Source organism: Barbus barbus, assembly GCF_936440315.1.
Source record: "Barbus barbus genome assembly, chromosome: 18".
NCBI classification, from domain to species: domain Eukaryota; kingdom Metazoa; phylum Chordata; class Actinopteri; order Cypriniformes; family Cyprinidae; genus Barbus; species Barbus barbus.
In genome coordinates this window covers 17,895,152-17,918,738 of record NC_136746.1, presented here as the reverse complement: position 1 = coordinate 17,918,738, position 23,587 = coordinate 17,895,152, and the positions used below count along the sequence as shown (strand labels likewise).

The following is a 23,587-nucleotide window of genomic DNA, read 5'->3' as shown; positions in this document are numbered from 1 at the left end:
CACCTTTTGATGCTGCTAATGCCAGTCTAGAGCTGTTTTTGTGTTTATTATTCCAGTATGCATCTAAATGTTTGTTTGTTTGTTTTTTTCATATCTGATTGTCATTTCATATTTATCTCTCTTGTTCTTCTCCCCCACCCACCATACTGTTTCTCTCTCTGTGACGCTGGAGTAGAAAGAGGACAATGTGGTTAGCATTTTCTATTCTCTTTTTGTGAATGCTGATCTGAAAGTGTTCTTTCCCTCACTCCCTTCATTCACATATACAAGCTCTTCAGTACATCTTCAGTGTTTTTTTTTTTTTAGTTTTACTCTGTTAATTCATTGCACTGTGGTGTTTGTCAGGTTTAGGTTGTGTGAGCTTCTTTATGTGGATACAGTATGTGTTTTTGTGGATTTCCTGAATAATTATGTCATTTGAATGATGCATCCATACACACCCAAAATACAGATTGATGTCACTGCAAATAGATACAGTAGCTGATGAAAATTCAACTTTGCCATCACAGAAATTACAAACATATTAAATTAAATTCAAATGAAAACATATTCAAATCTTTAAAAAAAATTAATTAAAAAGTAATTGTAATAATGTTTTGATCAAATGTTGAGCTTGTTGACCACATTCAAACTTTGTGTATATTATTTATTTATTGTTTGTTTGTTTGTCATAATGTGTTTGCCTGGTATGCAGTGAGCACTTCATGTGACATTTAGTACAATTACCACATGCAGAAGCCTCCTTTAAATATGGACATGTCTAACCTATGTATACAATTAATCACCCACAATGCACCCATGTAGTGCAGTATGTTATATTCCACAAGGAAAATCGCACCCTTTATTTGTGATTCTAGTAAATCAGGGCCAGAGAATGTGTTCGATGAATGCATGTCCTGCTTGGCCTGCTATACTGTTAAAATGAACATGCACTGTGTCTTCTCCCATGGCGCTGCATTCGTTAATCAGAACAGTGCCATACACTTCAGTGCTGCAAAAAGATCCCTGTAAATGCAATCCAGAGCTCATTATCCCAATGATTATCAGGCATCTTGGTAATATCTGTGTTTTCTTCTTTAGCCAAGCGTTTCTTTCTGAGTGCTGCTGCTTTTGAAGTCAGATTCGTTTCCCTAGACAGTACACTCTCCTCTTGGTCTCTTGTTCTTTCTTTCTTTTCCAAAGATCCATTTTAGACTATATGGTCAGCCGGGCTGGGCTTTGGAGCTGGGTAGTTTTTAACACCAGAATTTCGGCGACACTGGAAAACACCAGCGATGTGTCTTTCCACTGCCCACCTTCTCAATTGCGACACTGCGAAATGATTAATATTGATCTTTCTCCTCTTCCTTTGCATCTGGTTTGTGGATATTTCATTGACAGGGACATTAGACCAATGTTTTCGATGAGAACCAGTGCTGTTTTAGTATCACTCTTAAAAATGAAGGTTCTTTATTGGCATCAGTGGTTCCGTGAAGAACCTTTAACATCCATGGAACCTTTTCATTGCACGGAAGGTTCTTAGTAGTGGAAAAGGTTCTTTAGATATTAAAATAATAATATTGTTAATATATTTTTACACTAAAAAAGATGGTTCTATAAGACTTTTTAGAGAAAGGTTCTCTGAATGGGGAACCTAAAAATGGTTCTTCTATACCATTTGAACCTTTATTTATTTTTATTTTAAATTAATATTTTAAATCCATTGTTATTTTTATATTTTCCATTTTCATTTAAATTTGTTTTGTTTTTTTACTTTGTTTTTTTTTTATCAAAAATGGATTAAAATAATTTTTTTTGGTCATATTTTAGTTTTTCATATATAGTTTTATTATTTTTTTATTTCAGTTTTAGTTATTTTAATACATCAATTTAAACTAAATTAAAATAAGCATGTTGCCTTGGCCAGCTAAAAAATAAATAAACAAATAAAAATTGTAAATATTTTATTTTATGTTTTAGGTTTAGTTAACTAAAATTTTTATTTAACTAAAAATGTGTTTTTTTTAAACAGCCTTTGCTCAGGCCTCATATAGAACTTTATGTAGTGAAAATACGAGACACCGATCCAGTGGGGATTTGGACTTGAGTTCAGGTCTACAGAGACGAGTATAATGTGACAATGAAATGCACACACACACACACAAATTGCTGGCGGTACCATGGGGGGGCGTTTTATTCATAGACCTCATCAATCTGCTTAATTCAGAGAAGGCCTGATGTTTGGAGAGGGAGTAGAGCTAAACTTATCACTGTATCGATCCGCAGATGCTTGTCAAGCGTGAGATGTATGTCTCGGTGACGAAAGACTGAAAGTTGGTTTTGGAACATCAGCAGGGAGAGGAAATAGATTATTTACACTATTGATCCGGTATTTAACAATAGGAATGGTCTTTGTACGAGGGACGGGTGAAGGAGTGTTTTGAGAGAGGGCCGGTGGGTGAGCGTCTCCAGGCGCTGATGTACTAGCTCATTAGACGGAATGGACAGTAATGTCTTTTGTGGCAGTCTTTCATCCTTATCCGGGATTTATAACATGCTGAATTATGGGTCTACCTCTGCCTGTTGCCGCCCCAATTCATCAAACTGTCGGAGGTGGAAGCGTGAACTGCATTCTCCCTTTTCCTCCACTCACAGAACTCAAGCATTCCATTTATCCACCCCGTTTGCGTGGACCTGACACCGGCGGACAACCCTGCCTGTCCGCATCTTACCGAGCGATGGAAATGAAATGATATTAACAAGATGGAAGAAGAGGCGGAGTCTGATGATGAATGACAGGCCTTCGGCTGCTAGTCAAACAGAGCCAACTGGAGTCAGATGATGGCTCGTTGGTAAATTGTTAAGAAGTTCAGCAGCTGTTTAGTGAATTAAAGGATACTTAAAAAAAATTAAATAAAAGTTTTCAGTTGGTTCCCAACTCAATACCAAAACTGGAATACAAAAATGCTATTAAAGTCTTTTGAAAAGAGTAAATATTTAATTCAGTTAAATTTGTATCTCTATAGAAACCTTTGATGTTAACAAGTAGAGAGATTTAAGACTTTGTAAAATAAGTCTCTTAAGCTCAACAAATGCCAAAATAGTTTTTTGTCAAAAAAATAAAAATAAAACAGCAGAAACAGTAATATTGTGAAATATTATTAAATTAACTGTTTCCCATTTTATTTTAGATTTTAATGTAATTTGTTCCTGTGATGGCAAAGCTGAATTTCCAGCAGCCATTTATCCAGTCTTTAAAGTCACACAGTATAATGCATCCTTGCGGAATAAAAATATTAATTTCTTCAAAAAACAAAAACAAAAAAAAAACCTACTGACCCTAAACTTTTAAACAGCAGTATTCATTTTCTCATGCCTTTTGGAAGTGTATTTGTTTTGCTTTCCTATCCTTTATTTTATTTTATTTTATTTATCTTATTATTTGCTTTTAGTGCTGTTTTTACTCCAAAAGAACAGACCTGTGATCTTTTTGTTGCAACCCACCAGATCCATTGCTGTTGAGTGTGTTCAGTGGTTTGTGGTTTACACAGAGAAACCATACAAACGAGTGTAGAATCGGATTTTCGACAGAGTAATTTATCAGCAGAGCTATTGAGAGCCTGGAGTTCAGGAGTTTTGTTTCAGTGAGCTGTGATGGGCAGATTGTGATGCTGGGTGGAGAAGAGCCAGAGATTTTCATAATGAGTCTTCTGGGGTTCTAGCTTCGTTTACAGCAAACATCTTTTGCCTGGACATTCAGGTACTGTTCCACAAGAGCTGAGACTAGGTGTAATTTTTCTTGCATCACAAAAGCATTGACAGTTTTACACAAACAAAAATAAGCCATCTTTTGAGGAGATGACTGAAAAACAGTGTCTATTACATTCTCTTAATCTTGCATTGAAAGGGTGGAGAGGGACGAGTGCTTTAGTGTAATCCAGGACACGCTTGTATTGGATAACACATGCCCACACATAAAGCACACATACATGCAGATGGCAGAAGTTCAGTTTTTGTGGATAATCCACTAAAGAAAGTGAAGAATGCCACTGGCATTTTAGAAGAGTGTTTAGTAGTGTTAATATAAGTTTATTGTCCTTTTATTTATAAACATAAACAACGTATGCTGTTCTGTGTCAGCAGTATGATACGTGGATACGCTGTTTACATTTTATATGCTTTGATCTGAATATAAACAACGTATGTGATACTGTCTCCAAAATGGCGCTATAGGGTGACATGGAGGAGATGAATTTTTGAATAAAGTCGTTAATTTTGTTTTTTTTGTGCACAAAAAGTATTCTCGTAGCTTCGTAAGATTATCATCAGTTGAACCACTGATGTCACATGGATTATTTTAACGATCTCTTTGCTACGTTTCTGAGCCTTGATTGTGCAAGGAACCTTGCTGTCTATGGTCAGAGAGCTCTCGGAATGCATCAAAAATATCTAAATTTGTGTTCCGAAGATGAATGAAGGTCTTACAGGTTTGGAACGACATGAGGATGAGTTATTAATGACAGAATTTTCATTTTTGGGTGAACTATCCCTTTAAACATATATATAAAATATACAACAACAAAAAAAATCAATAATAGTAAAATAGTAATAATAGTATTGCACTTCATTCAGTTCATTTTTAAAATAAATAATGAACAAAATAATAAATAAAGTGTGATAATACTATTTTATTTTAAAATAAAAATCAATATTAAAAAAAAAAGTTATTTTATAGTACACTTGAAAAATACAATGCTAATATTCACATTTGTTACATGTCATTTCTTTTAATTTTGAATTTTTATATGAATTTTCAACATTTTCAAACCTAAAATCAGCAAGCTTTTATTTTGGCGGGTTGCCCTCAAGTAAGTGCTGCTGGGTTTAGTGCTGCCGAGTGAAGCGCATAAGTGAATATCACCGTTTCGAATTTTCCTTTGAAACCGATCCTGGCCTAGATTTATGCTTTAAGTTCAAATTGAAGTCTTATACAGTATTACAGTTGGTCGATCTGAAAGGGTGTTTGGGCATTAACAGCTGTGAACCTTGAGCGGTCTGAAATATTTTCCCATCACATTTTTTATTTTGGTTGCACATGCGCACCACCTATGTGAACCACTGAATAGAATAGAATAGAATATTGTTTTTTTAATGATTAGCCCTTAAGAGTTTTAACACCCTGGGACAAACACGTTTCTCTGCTGTTTTCACACTGGTTCTTGAAGAATGAAAATGGAGGTGGTGAGACAGAGGATGCTTTAGCAGATTTTCCCATTTGAACAGAATTTTACACACATCCTTCCTGGTCTTTTTTTTTTAGACAGGTGATTCATTTGAAGTTGATTTGTACAGATTTGGCTGAAGCAGTAGTTATTGTTTGATCTGAAGGTGAAATCAGCTGAGAGTTAGAGACATGCTGGACAGAGAGAGAGAGAGAGAGAGAGAGTGAGAGTGTGTGTGTGTTTTGGACAGAATTGCTCACAGGCACCAGGGCCTTTACTGATCATTAGCAGATGTTAATTAGCTTGATAATTAGCCCATCACTGGACCTGCAGGAGTTTGATGAGTCTCCTGCAAGGGTGAGAGTGACCCTCTCATGGCTTCTGACTTCTCTCCTCTTTTACACCCTCTGTCCTTCTCTCACAGACCCTTGGGAATGTTTTTAATATTACTGAACTTATAGTCGTTGTTTACATTTTATGAATGCCAAATACTCTTCTTCTGAGTGTTGGATAACAAACTGGAGAGCCATTTCCACATCTTCATCTGAAAGAAAACATTAGCCTGCCAGATATCAGTGAAAAATCTGTACTGTAAGTAAAAGTGCAGAAAAAAGTTCCAGCAATTTTCTGCCAGAAGATTATCTGTTAAGTTTACGGGCATTTCCTTCAACTGTAAAACACAACACAATGCAATGTGTCATTCAAAGTACAAGGAAAACATATTAATCCTTCATATAAATATACAGTACAGTGGGCCCTATTTTTACAGTCTTTTTTAGAGTGTAACAGATTCCATCACTAATGCAACAATGCCAAGATCGGTTTGTTGAAAATATAAAACAAGCACTGGCAAAACATGTACTATAATATCATGGGGAAGCACTTTACAATAAGCATCATTGCTAGCAGCCCAGATTCGGAATCTTATGCCCTTGTGCTTCTTGCAAGGACATTTTCTTGGGAAAACTCACAGTTTGTTGAATTACAAAGCAATTGCTCAATTATCACATTAGGCAATATTGTAAAGCTGTGCATTAATAATCTGGTAGTGCAGATTTACTGTCTGTGCACACAAACAAATCGTCTGAAAGCAGTTTGTCTTGATTAAACCGGCTGCTCCTCCTGTCTTGTTGTCCATAAGTGATGTGTAATCTGAGAGGAAGTAGTGCGGTACAGTGTTGTGGGTTGTTGGAGGAGAGGCGGTTGGTATTTGAGTGTTGTAATCCATGTGGGGAGGGTCGGGGGGTTCTGCGTGACAGCTGGGGATTCTGCTGCTGATTTACTTTAGATTAGGGGTGGGCGATATGGGAAAAATATCATATCACGATTTTTTATAGAAATATCACGATTCACGATTTTTATCACGATTCTTTGTTAGTTTTACTATTTTGGTTTTACAAGTTGTCTGAGCATTACAGCCAAACTAGAAAGACAAAGATGCATGGCAGATATTTAGGCCAAAGTGGGCGAAGATAAAAAAATCTTTATCATTATTTGATTTTTCTTATTAAAAAATAAGAACAAAGATACACATTACAAATACACATAATATACAAATAAAACAAACAGTGCTTTATTTCCAGGTACAATAGGTGTATTTAGCAGAGCATTCAATGAAATTGAATGAACAAGTATAAAAATAAAACACTAGATAGACTGATTCCTAAAGCAACTGTATTAAAGTTTTTCAGTCAAGAATAGTGAGGGATTTTTCTCTTTGTGTTTTGTTGTTTTGTTAACGTTAAATGAATAGTTCCCCCACAAATTAATATTCAGTCATCTGTCTGTCAATTATGTCATAATGTTGTATTTTTATATCATCATTTACTCAAAAGTTGTTTTAAACCTGAATAAGTTTCATTCTTCTGCTGAACATAAATGCTATTTTGAAGAAGGTGGAAAACCAATCAGCTGCTGCTCCTCAGTGACTTCCATAGGATTTTTCTTTTCTACTATCAAAGTCAATGTGGACCAGCAACTGTTTGGTTTTCCACTGAGTAAATAATGACAGAAATTAAATTTTAGGGTGAATTATCCCTTTAATGACAGTCGACAGCACGTTTAGTGTCCTGTCCCTTTAAGAGCTGCACGCATCTAATAAACAGTACAGGCACGCATCCGTTTCTCTCTTAACTATTTACTTTCATTTTAGAGATAACCAACTCAGTCTGTATGTAAACCTTGTGTGTTTTGACAGTATTAGCGCAAAAGATAAGTTAGTTGAGTAATCAGGCGCTGTTAGACAGGCTTTTTAGTGCGCGTGCTTCAGGTGTATGCGCTAAGAACAAGCGCACGTCAGACCAGCGCGCGAATTAAACATTTAACCAGCAAGGCTTGTATGCAAATAATGTACTTTTGCGATCGCGAATAAGTGCAGTGTCCTGTCAGAGTAACTCTACTGCTGTATGTCGTGTTGTACAGTATATAGAGACGGAGGCGCCAGAACTGTATTTGACAATGTGCGCGGTAGCGCGATCCTACCATATTTCTTCAAAAGCAGATCGTGGAGACATTTTTATCGTCCACGATCAAAAATCGTCATATCGCACACCCCTACTTTAGATTAGGTTGGAGCTCAGCCAGCCCTTTTCAATCACAGCATAATGCTTTTTCATTGTAAGAGAGCTGCCCCTCTTGCCCCTCTCTGCCCCATATCAACACCACTCCTACAGTATGATCACTGGAGACCTGCTCATGTGCTTGTGTTTGTTTGTTTTTCGCATTAAAATTAAGTTTTGTCAGGTGCTAGGTGCATAGAACAGGGCCAGAAATTAACCAGGGCTTTCAGTAAAAAATGTCACCATAGACAAAAGAGTGCCCCAGTGCAAATGTAAGGCAAAAATACCCTGCTGCGAATACTGTCTATGTCTATTGTTGAATTATAATTTTCTTAATTTTATGAATTTAGTACCTCTGCAGACTTACTCATAGATGTCAGATATTCATATTTGCTGTTTTAGGCATTGTTATTGTTAACGAAAACTAAAACCTTTGGGTGGAATAAAATAAAATAGAATTATTACATGAAAAACTTAAATGAAAATGAGAAATGCTGCCTTGACAGTTAACTGAAATAAACTGAAGTAATTCAATTACTAAAACTGAAGTACTTATAGTACTAAAACTGAAATTAAATTAAAACTATATAGAAATATTAAAAAGAAATTACTATACACATAACAAAATTAATAAAACTAAAATTAAAATGAGAACAGAAAGTCTAACTAAAAAGCAGAATAATTTTTCAGCAGCAAACAATTCAATGCTGTTGCGCCACAGGTGTTCTGAGTTCAAAGGACCTTTCCTAATCTGTTCCCTCTCTCTTACTTCACTTCCTGTCAACTCTAAACTGTCCTATCATAAATTCAAAAATGCAAAAAATAAAAAAATGAATGAATCAAAATAATTCAAAATATGAATAAATACTATAATAGTACACTGAAGAAATGGTGTAGGATGTACTTAAGCTAAGAAACAGTTTTCACGCAGAAATTACTAGTAAATTTCACAAATAATTTCAAAGAAACAGCTAGTAGCACAATGAATTTAACATGATTAAACTTCGAAGTAGAAAGACTGGAATAATATTTTTGGTAAAACATACTCCAGTTTTATTTATGACTTTGACATATCATTTTTACAACAATTTCTACTTCAAAATTTTACCTTTAATTCAACGTTACTTGCAGTTTCTGTGTAATTATTTGTGAAATTTACTAGCAGTTTCAATTTACGAGTGAAATTCAGTAAATCAGAAACAATATTAAATTCACACTGTTCAGTGTAAAGTTCAGTGTTTTTTGAAAGTATAGCTATTATAAAGTATTTTCATTTAATTAAGCTTTAAAAACACTTAATGTAAAATAAGCCATCAAAACCTTAATGTGCCATAATTATATAAAGAACATAGAGAGCTCGACATTAGGACAGTAGGACACAATAATTTTAGATGCATTTTCAATTATTTTAGTATTTGTTATAAATGGATGACACACTGTCTTTTTTTATTGGCAGGGGGAAATGCCCATATGAAGGTAAAATGCACTAGAAAATAATTTCCAAATATTGCTCTTTCATGAAAAAGTTGACACTGATACAGAGTGATTTTAGGTTTTGATGAAGATGAGAGTGTGTGAATCACATGGGACAAGGGTTTTACTGTCATATATGTGATCATGAAAAGTTTTTATGGTATTAAAGTTTTAGAAAAATATTATTGATTTGTTTAGTTTATGATTGCAGTAAGCCAAATATGTGCATTTTGATTTAGAGTTTAGAATGATTAAATAAGTTAGAGTGATGGAAAGTGAAAGAAGAAAGAAAAAGAAGCGGAAACTAGGACAGGAGTTCTGGTAGCAGGTGGCACATTTGAACATTTAGTTTTCCAACTATAACCACAGAGCGTGTTTGTCTGGCAAGGACATCAGCAGCAGAAGGCTGCGTGTGTGCGTAAGCTTACGTGTGTGTATATGTTTGCGTGTGAAATGCGTGCGTGTGTGTTTGCGCTGTGTAAGATCACTTGTTTGGCCTTGCATCCGCAGGATCAATGGTAGTCTTCACTGAGTAAAGTTATGCAGCGAGCTGGGGAATTTTTTAACATATCCCCAATGGTGCTGGGCGGTTGCCTGGATAAATATAGACGTGTTGATGCGTGTCTCTCCCTCTCCCTCGCTCACTCTTGCGCTCAACCTCCCAAGCTTTTAATCAAAAGCAATCTGGAGGAGGGAAGTGGAAAAAAAAGGAGAAAAAATTTGGAATGTGCCAAGATCTTTTGTGTTCCTCGCTCCTGATCCTCCTGCTGAAGGAATCAGCAGGCAGGCTTTCTGTGTGTGGAGGAGGGTGATGGATAGTGCTGCTAATGTTTGCGTGTAGCGCGGCCCGACCCTCCGTGCTTTTCCCCACAGTTCCTGCGAATCTTCCCACAGTGACCACGGTCAATGCCTTTGCTCTGTGGGCATGTGAATACATCCCACGGAGCTCGCAGTTTCATGTCTCAACCTCCTGTTTCAACAACACCCACCTTCTGTCAGCTAACATTACTACCTTATATTCATTGTTTGTCTTTACATTTATTCCTGCTAGCACAACAGTTTCCTTTCTGTCTCATTTTTTCAGCTCACACCTCCTCCTGCCTACATTATCCCTTATAGCGGGCTGCCGTTTTGTCTGTCAGACCTGAGTCACGTATCGCAGGGTTTCAGTGTCTCTGCCAGATTAGCTCTTTTTTTTTTTTTTTGACGCCTCAGCTTTTATTTTTGGTCACCACATGATGAAGAACCCTTTCATCTGTAGCTTTGTAGTCAGGGAAGACATGTTTTATGTAAACTTGGGGTATCAGTAATTTGCATAATATCTGCATGCAAAAAACTATTAGTTATTTTTTTTTTAAATCATTAGAAATGCAATTAATTAGTCAAGTTTAAATGTATACATTTTATTCATTAATGATTAATAATAATAATAATAATTATTATTATTATTATTCATGACTTGTATTTTTTTAAAATAATGCATCAATGCTAATGCTAAAAATGCTTCAGTTTATTAAATAATTATTTAATAGTTTATTAAAATTAGTGGTGTCAAAATTACTGCGTTAACGCATGCGATTATTTTTTTTAGTTTAACTCGTTAAAAATATTTAACGCAATTAACGCAGGGGCGGGGCTAGGGTTGGCCATTTCACTCACAACTGCAGTTTCTGTCATTTTTTTCTCTTGACAAGAAGTGCATTTATTCAGTCGCATAACGTTTTTACGATCAAATCAAACGGGATACGTTTCAGAAGCGCACTCCACTTCACAATTGCAGGCGTGAGTCAAACGAGCGTGTGAACTGTACTGTGCTCTAAGCGCGCGCTCTTCAACTGCACGCACAAAGGTGCAGGTGCGCGCATTGATTGTATCCTTTCATATCGAATTGCGAAATAAACTACATGCATGCAATGACGTGGTCAGTTAAGTCATGAAGTTACCAAAAAGGCGATTAAAGCTGCCTTAAAACTGTGCATGCATGTAATATATTTTACGAGAGTCACATTTAAGGACATGTCTCTGAAATGGTTTTCAAAACTGTCCTGAAGCAGCCAGCACTGTCTCCCTCATCTAACACACCCGATTTAACTCGTCAGCTCATTAATAAACTTTAAGACCTGAAGCGGGTCAAAAAAGGTAAAAAGGGTTGAGAGAAAATATGATGCTGTCAGTCCTGTCTTGTTTTCCCCTCCTCTCGTGTCTCTATTTGACCTTCCTCGTTCCTGTGATCATTAGTTAATTAGTCCCGAGCCCTGTTTGATTAGTCCTCACCTGTTCCTCGTTGATTTCCCCATGTTTATAAGCCCTGTGTTTCCCTGCCTCTGTGTCCGGTCTGACCGTCGTCTATGTTCGTCTCTCCCCAAGCGCCTCGTATTTTGATATGAAATTCAATAAAGGATTGAATTGAGCATCTCCGTGTCTCCTCGCTCCTTGTGTCCCGAGAGGGTTCTGACAGAAGACCGGACCTACACAGTAAGCGGCGTCCAACGTGTTTTGTTTTCGTTTTTTGAAAGTGTTTTTTTTTGTTCCATTTTTTGCTGCCGCCTCCCGCTTCGACCGCCTTAATCCAGGAGGATTTCCCTTTTTTTGAATATGCGGAGTTCCACAAGATCGCCGCAGCGACGGCGTGGGACAATGCAACGCTGAACAAGCTGTTCTGGCTCGGGGCTAATTACCACCATCCCGTGGACCTCCCAGACACTACCGGCCTGAGCTGGAGAGAGGGGATTTACCGGTGTCTGGGAAGCGTCCGGGCCCAAGCCAGCCCGTCGTCGTCCGCGGCTCTCCCGAGCCCTCTGCAATTCGCGCTTCAAGAGCGCCCCAGCGAGTCCGCGCTTCCAGAGCGCCCCCGCGAATCCGCGCTTCAAGAGCGCCCTCCTGTGCCTGCTCCTCGCAGGTGCTCTCCTGCGTCTCCGCTGGTCCCGTCCAGCTCTCTTGCGTCTCCGCTAGGGCCGTCCAGCTCTCCTGCGTCTGCGCTGGTGCCGTCCAGCTCTCCTGCGTCTACGCTGGTCCCATCCAGCTCAGCTCCTCAAGAGTGCCCCCAAGTGTCTGCGCTTCAAGAGCACCCTCCAGTGCCGGCTCCTCGCACGTGCCCTCCTGCGTCTCCGCTGGTTCCGTCCAGCTCCGCGCTGCAAGAGTGCCCCACAGAGTCCGTGCTGCAAGAGTGCCCCACAGAGTCCGCGCTGCAAGAACGCCCCACAAAGCCCGCTCCTCAGTGGCTCCCAGGGGGTAACTTCCCCAAGAAAATTTGGGGGGGGGTTATAGGGTCATGGCCTGTGTGGCCGGGCCGATGGCCAAGGCCACAGAACCCGAAAGAATAAGGCCATGGCCTCCCGAGTCCCTAGATCCGCCGTGGCCTCCTGAGTCCCCTGTCTCGCCATGGCCTCCTGAATCCCCGGATCCGCCATGGCCGCCCGAGTCCCCTGTCCCGCCATGGCCTCCCGAGTCCCCTGTCCCGCCATGGCCTCCCGAGTCCCCTGTCCTGCCATGGCCTCCCAAATCCCCGGATCTGCCATGGCCTCCCGAGTCCCCTGTCCGGCCATGGCCTCCCGAGTCCCCTGTCCCGCCATGGCCTCCCGTGTCTCCCATTCCGCCATGGCTCCCGGAACGGGCCCCCGCTCTGGGGGCAGGTAGCCCTGCCCCTTGATCCCTGGAGGCCTTCAGAGCGCCCCCCCCCCCCCCATTAGATTGAATAGGGCGTGAGGAGGGGGGCGTCATGTCAATCCTGTGTCTTGTTTTCCCCTCCTCTCGTGTCTCTATTTGACCTTCCTCGTTCCTGTGATCATTAGTTAATTAGTCCCGAGCCCCGTTTGATTAGTCCTCACCTGTTCCTCATTGATATCCCCATGTTTATAAGCCCTGTGTTTCCCTGCCTCTGTGTCCGGTCTGACCGTCGTCTATGTTCGTCTCTCCCCAAGCTCCTCGTATTTTGATGTGAAATTCAATAAAGGATTGAATTGAGAATCTCCATGTCTCCTCGCTCCTTGTGTCCCGGGAGGGTTCTGACAGATGCATGTCAGATCCGCGTCATGTTCCGCAGCGACAGCTCTTAAAGAAATAACAGCCAAAATAACCTAATAACCAGCTGCTGTGATGTCTGTTAATCAAAGGACAAAGGAAAAAATACTTTTATAGATTTAAGGATTCATCTATATTTCATTTAGAATTTAGTGTTTGATAACTTCAATTTCAGTTTCTGTATTTCTGCTGAAGGGCACAGGAAATATGACATTTATTATAATGGGTTTATGTGAAGATTGTTTTAAGTTCTCTTAAAATAGAAGTTATTTTTTTAAAAGTCTAATAAATGTTAAAATTGATAGCTCTCGATTATACTGTAATGTTGAATGGCTATAGTCAATGGTTAAATATGGGTATCAGTTTTTACTGATCCCAATCAGTAGTATTGGGATCATTGATACTGACCATCAGTCATAAAAAAGATGCCATTTAAACAAATATTTAAAAATATACTGTCTTTATGTTGTTTGTACATTAATTTGAGGATTGAATGTGAAATTATTGCTATATAAAAGTATATTTAAAAACGTTAACGTCAGATGGGATTAATCGCGATTAATTTCAGAAAAATGTGTGATTAATTAGTTAATGTGTTTTTAATCGATTGACAGCACTAATTAAAATATATTATTGCATTTTACTTGGTTATACCACATGACATTTTATTGTCATTAAATTCACAATTTTTAACACTGAAAATGGTATTAAAGTAAAAAAACAAAACAAAAAAACATATGAACCCAACATGCTTTTTTTCTTTCTTTATCATGGACACAACTTGTCATTGACCTAGAATCAAGAAATGCATGAATGTGTCATCCTAATTTCATCTGTCATCTTGTATTATTTTATTAGATTTAAAATGTCACACACGTGAAGTATGTATTTTTCTGTCAAAACCCCCTTTTTTTTTTTGTACTATTTTTGTGTAATATAATCATAAGTAAACCATTTTGGGCGGGACTACAGTATCTGAAATCATTTTTGGATTCATAATTTTTGCAGTTCCGTTTAAAATTACAGAAAGTACACACTTCACCTTCACAAAATTAGTGAAACTTTAAATTTGAAATATGATATTTCTTGTACCCCAGGTAATGTGGGTATGTAACAAGTGCCGAAGGCAACAGGATATGCTCACTAAATCAGGAGAGTGGTTTCCCAGCCATGGGCCCAAGGCTGGAGAGCTTGGGTCAGCAGTGAGTGAACCGGCCATGTGTGGAGATCCCGTTGGGGAGAAGAAGGTGCTCTCTAGGTCTCAGAACCCTCTCGACTCCTCCGTTTCCACTGCCCATGACACCCAGCCACATGCCCCGACCGACCCCAGAAAAGGCCCTTCCACAGGGCCAGCCGACACGCCATCATCGCTCTCACGCAGTGAGCCTCCACAAGAAAGGTACACTTCAGCCTCTCGTTCCCTCAATACAAAATCAAGAAAAGTAATCCTTTCCCATAATATTTTTTAAAGGTTATAATGGACAAAAAATTGACTATTCTTACTTGTATAAATTATTCATCTGTACACAATTTATTTTTAGTTCAGTTGCCCTTGTAATCTTTAATCAAAAACATTGACTTCCCTCCCCCTCGCAACAACATCTCTTCTCTGATGACGTGTGCAACAGTGCGAGAACAGTGCAATGATCCCTCCAGCAACCTGTCACTCAAATGAGATCACAGCAACTGGCAAACAATCCAATCAAATCCTGATGGACAAAATCAAGTCCCACCCTATGTTTTTTCTTGTTTGAGTAGCTGTTTCACTGTTTCAGCTGTTTCATAAAATAGGGAACATAATCACGAGTTTCATTTCAGTGTCGACTTTAATAATTATAAATGGTTTATTTTTTGCAGTTAAGATATATTGTTGTAACCACATTTTAGTAACTTACCTGATAGCTTTGGATGACACATTTTATTTGTATATATAGTACACTATTAAAAATAAAGGTTCCAAATGGTGGTTTTGTGTGAAGTGTGAAGAACATGTATATAATCTAAAGATTTTTTTCCACTAAAAAGAACCTTTGTTTTTGAAAGTGTATTTAAGAGAGTGTACTCTTAAAATATCTGGCCAACTAACCCAGCTAAATACCAGTTTAGCCAGATAGACCTCAGCTAGATGAAGTTTGGCCAGGCTTGAACACCACATTAAACCAGCTCAGACCTGTGGATCAGTTTAGGCGAGTATTTTCATGACGAACAAGAAGCATCATGACATTGTGTCACTCATTTGGTTTCTATTTTTGATGCATAGTGATGTCTCATTAAAACAACATCCAATTATTTTTAATATGGAAAGACTGTCTGTAAGAATGTCTCTTTGTGATGCTGTGTTATTATTTGACCTCTAGAAAAAAGCCACCAGCAGCCTCTGATCAGAATGGCAAGCTAGGGCCAAGAGGTGAGAGGCGGCGAGGCCTAACCAAAATCCACTCTGAAGAGCGAGATACTGGAGAAAATCGGAGAGAAAGTCGAAAACTGATGAAGACTCGCTCTCAGGAGCATGACAGTCCTGAGACCAGGAGGACTGAGGCGGAGCAGAAACCACCCAGGGAACAGTGCAGGACTGACCCAAATGCTCCTCATCATCCGGCTAAACTCCGGCCGGGGGAGCCTGATGGACGTATGCATCCTATGCCGAGGGAGGCAGGGGAGATGGTGCAGGACAACAGAGGTGCACGGAGATGGGCAGATGAGCGGCAGGCCTCGCTGGAGGGCCAGCAGCAGGCCTACGCCCCAGAGAGGACCGCGGGGGGTACAGGTTTGCACAGTGCGCCTGTTGTGCAGGGTCCTCCTCCTAAAACGAACCACACCCCACAGCCGCCCGCTCCGGGGTTCAGGGTGGGCCCTGCCATGCCCGCAGGCCCACCTGAGCTAAGGGAGCCTCAGGAATGGGACAGGAAGTTGCAGCCGAGCCACCTGGACCCCGACTCGGCTGCGCTGTTGCGCAAATCGAAACGACAAAAAGCTGAGAGCATGCTGCGCAATGATTCACTCAGCTCTGACCAATCGGAATCTTTACGACCGCCCCCGCCCCGCCCCTACAAGAGCAAACGGGGAGGAAACAAGAGGCAGATGTCTGTCAGCAGTTCGGAGGAAGAGGCCGGTTCGACACCAGAATACACCAGTTGTGAAGATGTGGAGATTGAGAGCGTCAGTGAGAGAGGTGGGTCATATGGATACCTGCAATTGTATAATTTATATATTTTATCAAGTGTTTGCATAAACACTAACCTCCATGATTCAGAAATGGAAACCATCATTAATATGAATGTAGTTTTATTGATGAATTTAGTAGAATTTAGCGTAATTTAGTAGTAGTGCAACACGCAAATGGATTAGGACATAATTATGGACATAACTTCTTTTAAATTCTGCAAGATTTTTCATTTGCTTTGTGTGCAAATGGCAGGGTTTTCAACAATGACTGTCCATAAAGGTCCTGCATGTTTTATACTTTTTAAATTAATTGATTACTTTATTTGTTTATTTATTTTAAAAGCTTTAAAATAAATAAAGTAATCAATTAATTGTGCAACAGCGCTATATGTCGAGGCTATCAGTGCAGACAGGTTTATAAAACATTTTATAAAACAATGATTTAAAAAAAAATAATAATTTGACATGTTATATATACCCGACTGTTTAAAAATTTAGGATCAGAAATCATTCTAAAATGCTGATTTGGTGCTCAAGGAACATTTTTTATCATTATCAATGTTGAAAAATAGTTGTACGGAAGTAGTTTTGCAGATTTTTTCAGGATTCTTTGGTAAATAGAAAGTTGAAAAGAACAGCATTGATCCAAAGCCATGTCCCCTGAACCCATATACGCTCACAGACCAGAATACCAGAGACAGCATTACTACAATAGGCTGCATGAGCCCCCCCCCCGTTTTGCACATTTCATTTGTATCTCTAATCACGTGCAACATTTATTCTATTCGACCGTGCGAAGTGGACATCACCGGATACTCCGCCATGATTCCAGTTTGAAGCGATCTTATATATGTTCCATACAAAGGGCATTAAAGTGTGCAAGACATAAATATAAATAGTTTTATTTACAGAGGTATATTATGTCACACCTTCTTGTAAGTTTCGTCTGTGTGTGAAGACACTGCGCAGCGCAAATCCGTGAATGAATGGAGTAGGGAGCAAAGAACACTGTGTAGTGAGCATGTCAATTGGAACACAGTTCATGCACAAAGCTCTTTTCTAACGAGCTGGTTACAAAAGCGAGACAAAATATGCAGAGCGGGGGGTGGGGGTGACAACAATCACCTATTGCACCTTTAATAAGAGGATTTTACAGTGTATCAGCCGTGGATATTTATGATGATGGTATGCACGGAATATTTGTTCACTGGTTTTGACTGGATGAAGGTTGGGGTGTGACGGAGAGGAGGTTATTCACATTGCACTGTGCTGTTAGCCTGGCAAACTGATTGAACACAGACTTAAAAGGTCAGTGTATTAACACAAGCCAGGGGTGAAATGTAAACATTGTGAGTTGAATAGGAAAGGCAGACTATAGGAGACGGAATGAGAGACTAAAAATAGGAGAACAGGAGATTGAGAGGAAGTTAAGCAGAACGCAAGCTTGCTCTTATCAGTGCAACATTTCATCAGGTTCAACAGAAACAACAGGTAAGAGAATCAACTCTTTCTTCTAAAGAATAGGAACTGAGGTAACACTTTATTTTACGGTTACACCTATTAGTTGCTTATTAGCATGCATATTACTAGAATATTAGCCATGTATTAGTGCTAATTAAGCAAATATTAATGTCTTATTCTATATGACCTTATTCTACATCCTTAATCCTACCCAATACCTAAACGTAACAACTACCTACTAACTATTAATAAGCAGCAAATTAAGAATTTATTGAGGGAAAAGTCGTAGTTAATAGTTAACAAGTGTTACCCATTCTAAAGTTTTACCGGAACGGAATAATTCAAGTTAACATACTTTTGTTATTTAAAGATAGTGTATTAGTTCTGTTATTAATGGCCAAAGAATGGATTTATAATTTGAACTTTAAACTCAAAATATTGTTTTTGAGTTGCACAGAACTGGGTACAAAATCTTGAGCAGAGATTGATATTTATTAGATTTGATTTCTTTGTTGCTGCCTTGGAAAGTTAGAATCATTAGAAGTAGAATAATACCACATACCACATGTTGCAATGTGAAACTATGTACTAATGAAATATTTTATGTTGCAATGTGAAACTATGTAGGAATGAAATATTTATTTGCTAAGCACTATATTTTGGAGGTCATATGAATGAGAAGTACAAGGCTTAGATAAAAGCCCACATAGGGGACCAATCCACCGTGCAACAAGCAATATATTAAACATTTTAGACAGCTAATACTTCATGCAGACCTCTTCTACTTAATATTACTTCATGGCATTTGATTATGATTTATACATGTTTCTTTTGTGCTGAATTGTTTTTTTTTTTTTTGGGGGGGGGGGGGGGGGGTATGGGGTCTTTTAGCTGTTAAAACTTTCAGGAGTGATAGTTGAATTTTGTTGCTTTCCAGAGTTTAACATTTTTATTTAGAGTAACTTTTTATAGGACAAACCTGCTCAGAACTGGGTTAGACAGTGAAGCAGCAGCCTTCCTTAAAGTAGCCTATGAAGATTCCCTGACATACTTGTAAGTAAGCTATCAGGTCTCAAGGTCTCTTTTTTTTCTTATTTTGAAGCCCTGAACCTTTTTTTTTTTTTTTTTTTTTTTATCAGATGCCTCACTAGCTGAAGCTACTTTATAAAATCAATACTTTTGACTCTAAAAATGGGAATGGATAAGTTATGTTGTAAAGTAACCAGTATTTGTATATATATTAATCTATATAAAAGTTAATGGGCTTGTTTCTAAGGTGTTTTTAGTGATTTTGAGTCAGAGGAGCCCATCCCCACATCTATATTTAAGTCTTCAAAGCAAATCTGTGGGATTTTTTGTCAGTTTGTCATTAACAAGGTTTTAAAAAAAGTATCTGCAATAAAAGTGATGCTTCTCTAGCAAATACCACTTATAATTTATTGAACATTTGTCCATATAAGCTACCGGCCAACCGAAAGTACATCACACTTTTATTTTGAACCTTTTAAAAGCTTACTGGAAGTAATTCAAATCTGATGTCTACAGTGACATTTACTTTTTACAATCTATTTTTGTTTTTCGGATGACAATTTGAGCACTCTTCACACTCTCTGTGCGTCATGCTCAAGACACCCCAGGTGCTCAAAAATAACTGGAAAACAGCCCAGAAACTCGTATGTACAAGGCACTCATCCATATAACATGCCAACAGTAAATAGAAGGCCAACGTCACGGAAAGCGCTGAGACTGTCCCTTTGTGCCTGTGTGTTTGTGTGTGTCTGTGTGTGGGAGTGTGTATTCAGCTTTGGAGTCAGCATTTGCTTCCACTGTCTGGGGACTAAATGTAGCTCTTAAACATATTCACAAACACTCTTTCTCCCTCTTGCACTGCAGGTGGGTCAAAGCAGAACATATTTTAGCGTGAGATCTTGGCTGGAGGTGCCCTTTTGGGGCTCAGATATTCATTAAGGGTAAACAGAGCAGGTTTAGAAATGGACTCTGGCTAGTGTATGGTGGCAGCTCACATAGTCAGCATATGTACAGTGTAACTCTATGAACTGTGTGTGTGTGTGTTTTAGGGGACTGGGAGTGCTGTCCACTGGACCCCACTGCGTGGCATGTAAGTAATTCCCACATTATGCTTCAGTCATTTAAAGTCAGCATACATTGATGTTCACTGACCATTTTAGTTCCCCATTGTGATCTTTTTTTTAGAAGAAAATGTTGCGGACAACATGTATATTGACTGATCTGTAAACTGTAAATTAAATGGATGTGTTTGTTACATATAGTATGCCCCTGTAGCTCACATTGCCAAGGTAATGGGTTCGATTCCCAGGAAATGCATAGCTTGAATGCAAATGTATAAATTTAAATGTTACATACACCAGATTTGAGCAATACCAAATGCAATCTTGCTAAAACTAGTACTAAATAGCTATTTGGCCATTGCTTAACATTATTTGGCCTGTGTGGTCTCAAGTGGAAAATTAACATTTGGTATGAGAATGACACATATTTTCTTTGGAATATTTTTTTTTGTTTGCTATCATGAACTGGAGGGTGAACTAAGAAAGTATGGTAATTTCTTTTTTTTTTTTTTACTTTGTTAACTTTAAAGTGACTGAGAACACTGGTGAGTTGCGTGCAGTATTACTTAGTATAATTTAGATAATATTATAGTTTTTAAAATATTTTGAATTAGTTTTTATATATTCATTTTAGTTTCATTAAAGTTTGTTATTTTTTGTTCTTGTGCTTTTTGTATATCTGTATAATCTTTTTCCATTTCAATTTCAATTTTAGTATGTTATTTAAGTACATGAAGTGAAACTAAATGAAAATGTTTTTTTGGGGTTTTGATTTTAGTTTCTGTTAGCTGTAATAACCCTGGTTGTGTCTGTGTGTGTGAATGTGCATGAGTGTGACGGTGAGGTAAGGGTTTGATGTAATGTAATGGTCTTTTCTCTGATGGGATTAATCTCTGCCTTGTTCTCTTTAGCATCCGGTTACATGGCAGCCCTCCAAGGAAGGTGATCATTTAATTGGCCGAATCACTTTGAGCAAGCGAACAGCCATGCCAAAAGAGGCTGGGGCTCTGCTAGGGCTAAAGGTGAGGGGAGAGCAACTCGCATAAACATATTGTATAAACACAAGTTCCTCTCTTGACTGTTATGAAGACAACAACTACACCATGTCATGGACCATGCACAAGAGATGAAAACACACAAACACACAAAATGTACTGCCATTTATGAATTCTCTGTAGACTTTACCCATCTTTAAATAATTTGCATGGGTACAGGTGGTCGGGGGGAAGATTACAGAAACTGGGAGACTTGGGGCCTTCATCACCAAAGTCAAGAAAGGTAGTTTAGCTGATGTGGTGGGTCATCTACGGGCCGGTGAGTCCAGAACTTCTCTCAGTTTCTCTCAGTTTTAGATAACTAGGACTGTTAATTGATTAATCAGTGTAATCAAGCAAATTACTTTCTACACTGATTTAGCAAATTAATCATGTATGAATGCATATATTAGTGGTTCTCAACCAGGACCAGTGCCCACAAGCAAACTTCTAATGAGGCCTCAAGATGACTTCAGAAGATTTAAAATAAGATAAAACAAGCATTAAAATAAGTTAAAATAAATGAATATCAAGATTTTGTATATAAGTCACCCTCTTTGTTTCTCTCTTTGTTTTTTTGACAGTCTTGGAAAACCTGGATATATGAGAATTTTAAATTAGGTCATGTAAATTAATAAAATCTTAAAACACCTAATTCATTTCAGAAATAATATTCATCTAAAATATTTGCCAATGCAGGTAGAAATTGTGAGTAAAAATATTTATAAAAACCCTTATCCAGGAAATCACAAAAGTCATGTGAAGTCATTGTTTAAAAAGAGTGGAAACCCTGAAAGTTATTTCCTTTTGTACAGAAACTAGGAGGTTTTGAATAATGTTGTGGGCAATGGGGCTCCTTGGAAAACCACTGGCATATATCTGTATTTACAAAGAAAAGACCCCAAATGAAGATTGTTCATTATTGTGACAAATGAATAAACACAGATAAACACAAATTACTCTGATGATAGGGAAAATACAGTATTTGCGTAATTTACTGTGCTATTAGCACATTTAATTGACAGCCCTAATTGAATTTACTGTAATGTATTTATTCCTCAGATATTTTGAAAATGTTTAATGAGTGTGTTTAATCAGTGAAATTTCTATTTTAAGAATTGAATGGTGGTGTGCAGGAATTTAATGTGACAACACACATTTTGGCTGTTTGTAGGTGATGAGGTGCTTCAGTGGAATGGTAAATCATTACCTGGATTAACGAAGAAAGAAGTTTACAATATCATCTTGAATTCCCAAACACAACCACAAGTCGAGTTAGTAGTATCAAGGCCGATAGGGTAAGTCGTCCTTCACACACCTTACTGGATATCTGACTCTCGGTTAACTAAAGGCAAAGCAGCCAAACCATTTTTAAAGGGGTCATTAAATGCATTTTGTAAATTATTTTATAATGTTTCCCGTGGTGCACTTATAATCTTAGTTTGGTTTTGTCTACAAAAATAGTCATAATTTAAATAAAATTGGTTATTTCTATTTTTATATTCTATTTCTTGAGGTTAGTTTATAAAGTTAATAAAGATTTTTGCATCAAACGATTTGTGTCTTTCTTTACCTAACAGAAGGATCATTGATGTATCATTATATTCATTATGACAGACATGAGTTGTTCATAACACACCTCCTCGGATTACATACAGTGATGAAACGTATAGAGGTTAATTGTGACATCACGATTCTCCTGATTTAAAATGGTTTCAAATTTCCCGGTGGTTTTAGAAAGGTAAAAAAGAAAAATTCATATTTTAAAATGGGGTGTTAGTTTTGAAAATCATTTTTTTTTTATTTCTTGTAGATCAACCTCTTATATGTGTATCCACATGAAAAAATACTATAGTAATTTATAGTAAATACTATAGTGTTTTTGAACCATACTATAGTAAAGTGTATTATACTGTATATATTATAGTATTTACAACACTTTGTTAATGAATGCTACAGCATACTGTAGTATTAACGATAGTGAACTGATAAACTGTAATCAATACTGACTACTACAGTAAACTGCAGTGTATTGTAGCATAATATACCCTATAGTTGTAGAATACATAGTACAGTATTGGTAAAGTCATTTGTTTTTTATTACTATAGTTGTTATATTACCACAGCAACTATAGAATTGCCACAACAAATTAAATCAAGTACTTTACTATAGTATGGTGCAAAACCACTAAAGTATTTACTATAAACCACTATAGTATTTTTTCATCAAGAACATTTTGATTCTCCATTTCATGACCCCTTAAAGAATTTATTCTAGATGGACCAATTATTAAACACAAGTGTTTGAAGTCTCTAGGGGCAGTTGAATAGCTGTGCAATAGATGTTTAACTTTGTGTTGTGTTTAGTTTTCACTGTAAGCCATTATACTCTCATTTGCTCTGTCCTCCCACCTCTTTAAAAAGATATACTCATTGATTTCTCTCCAAAGACTTGCAAAGGGTGTATAAATCTTAGCTGCAAGTAAAACACAGTCTTATGAGGTGCTGTGATTTATTTATTTATTTTTTTGGACCTCATCTCTGAATTCTCTCCTCCTTTGCTTCCGTCTTCTGTCCCTAAAGCC

At 37.9% G+C, this 23,587-nt stretch overlaps 1 pseudogene across 1 annotated transcript in view; it reads left to right on the top strand.

Annotated features, from left to right (window-relative positions):
* Positions 1–23,587, top strand: part of LOC306884680 (regulating synaptic membrane exocytosis protein 1-like) — a 74,285-nt pseudogene that overhangs the window by 25,752 nt on the left and 24,946 nt on the right. The window contains exons 4-9 of the transcript in view: positions 14,350–14,651; positions 15,610–16,424; positions 19,957–19,997; positions 20,880–20,990; positions 21,183–21,282; positions 22,177–22,300. The product of the transcript in view is annotated as a regulating synaptic membrane exocytosis protein 1-like (transcript). The remainder of the gene's footprint in view (positions 1–14,349; positions 14,652–15,609; positions 16,425–19,956; positions 19,998–20,879; positions 20,991–21,182; positions 21,283–22,176; positions 22,301–23,587) is intronic.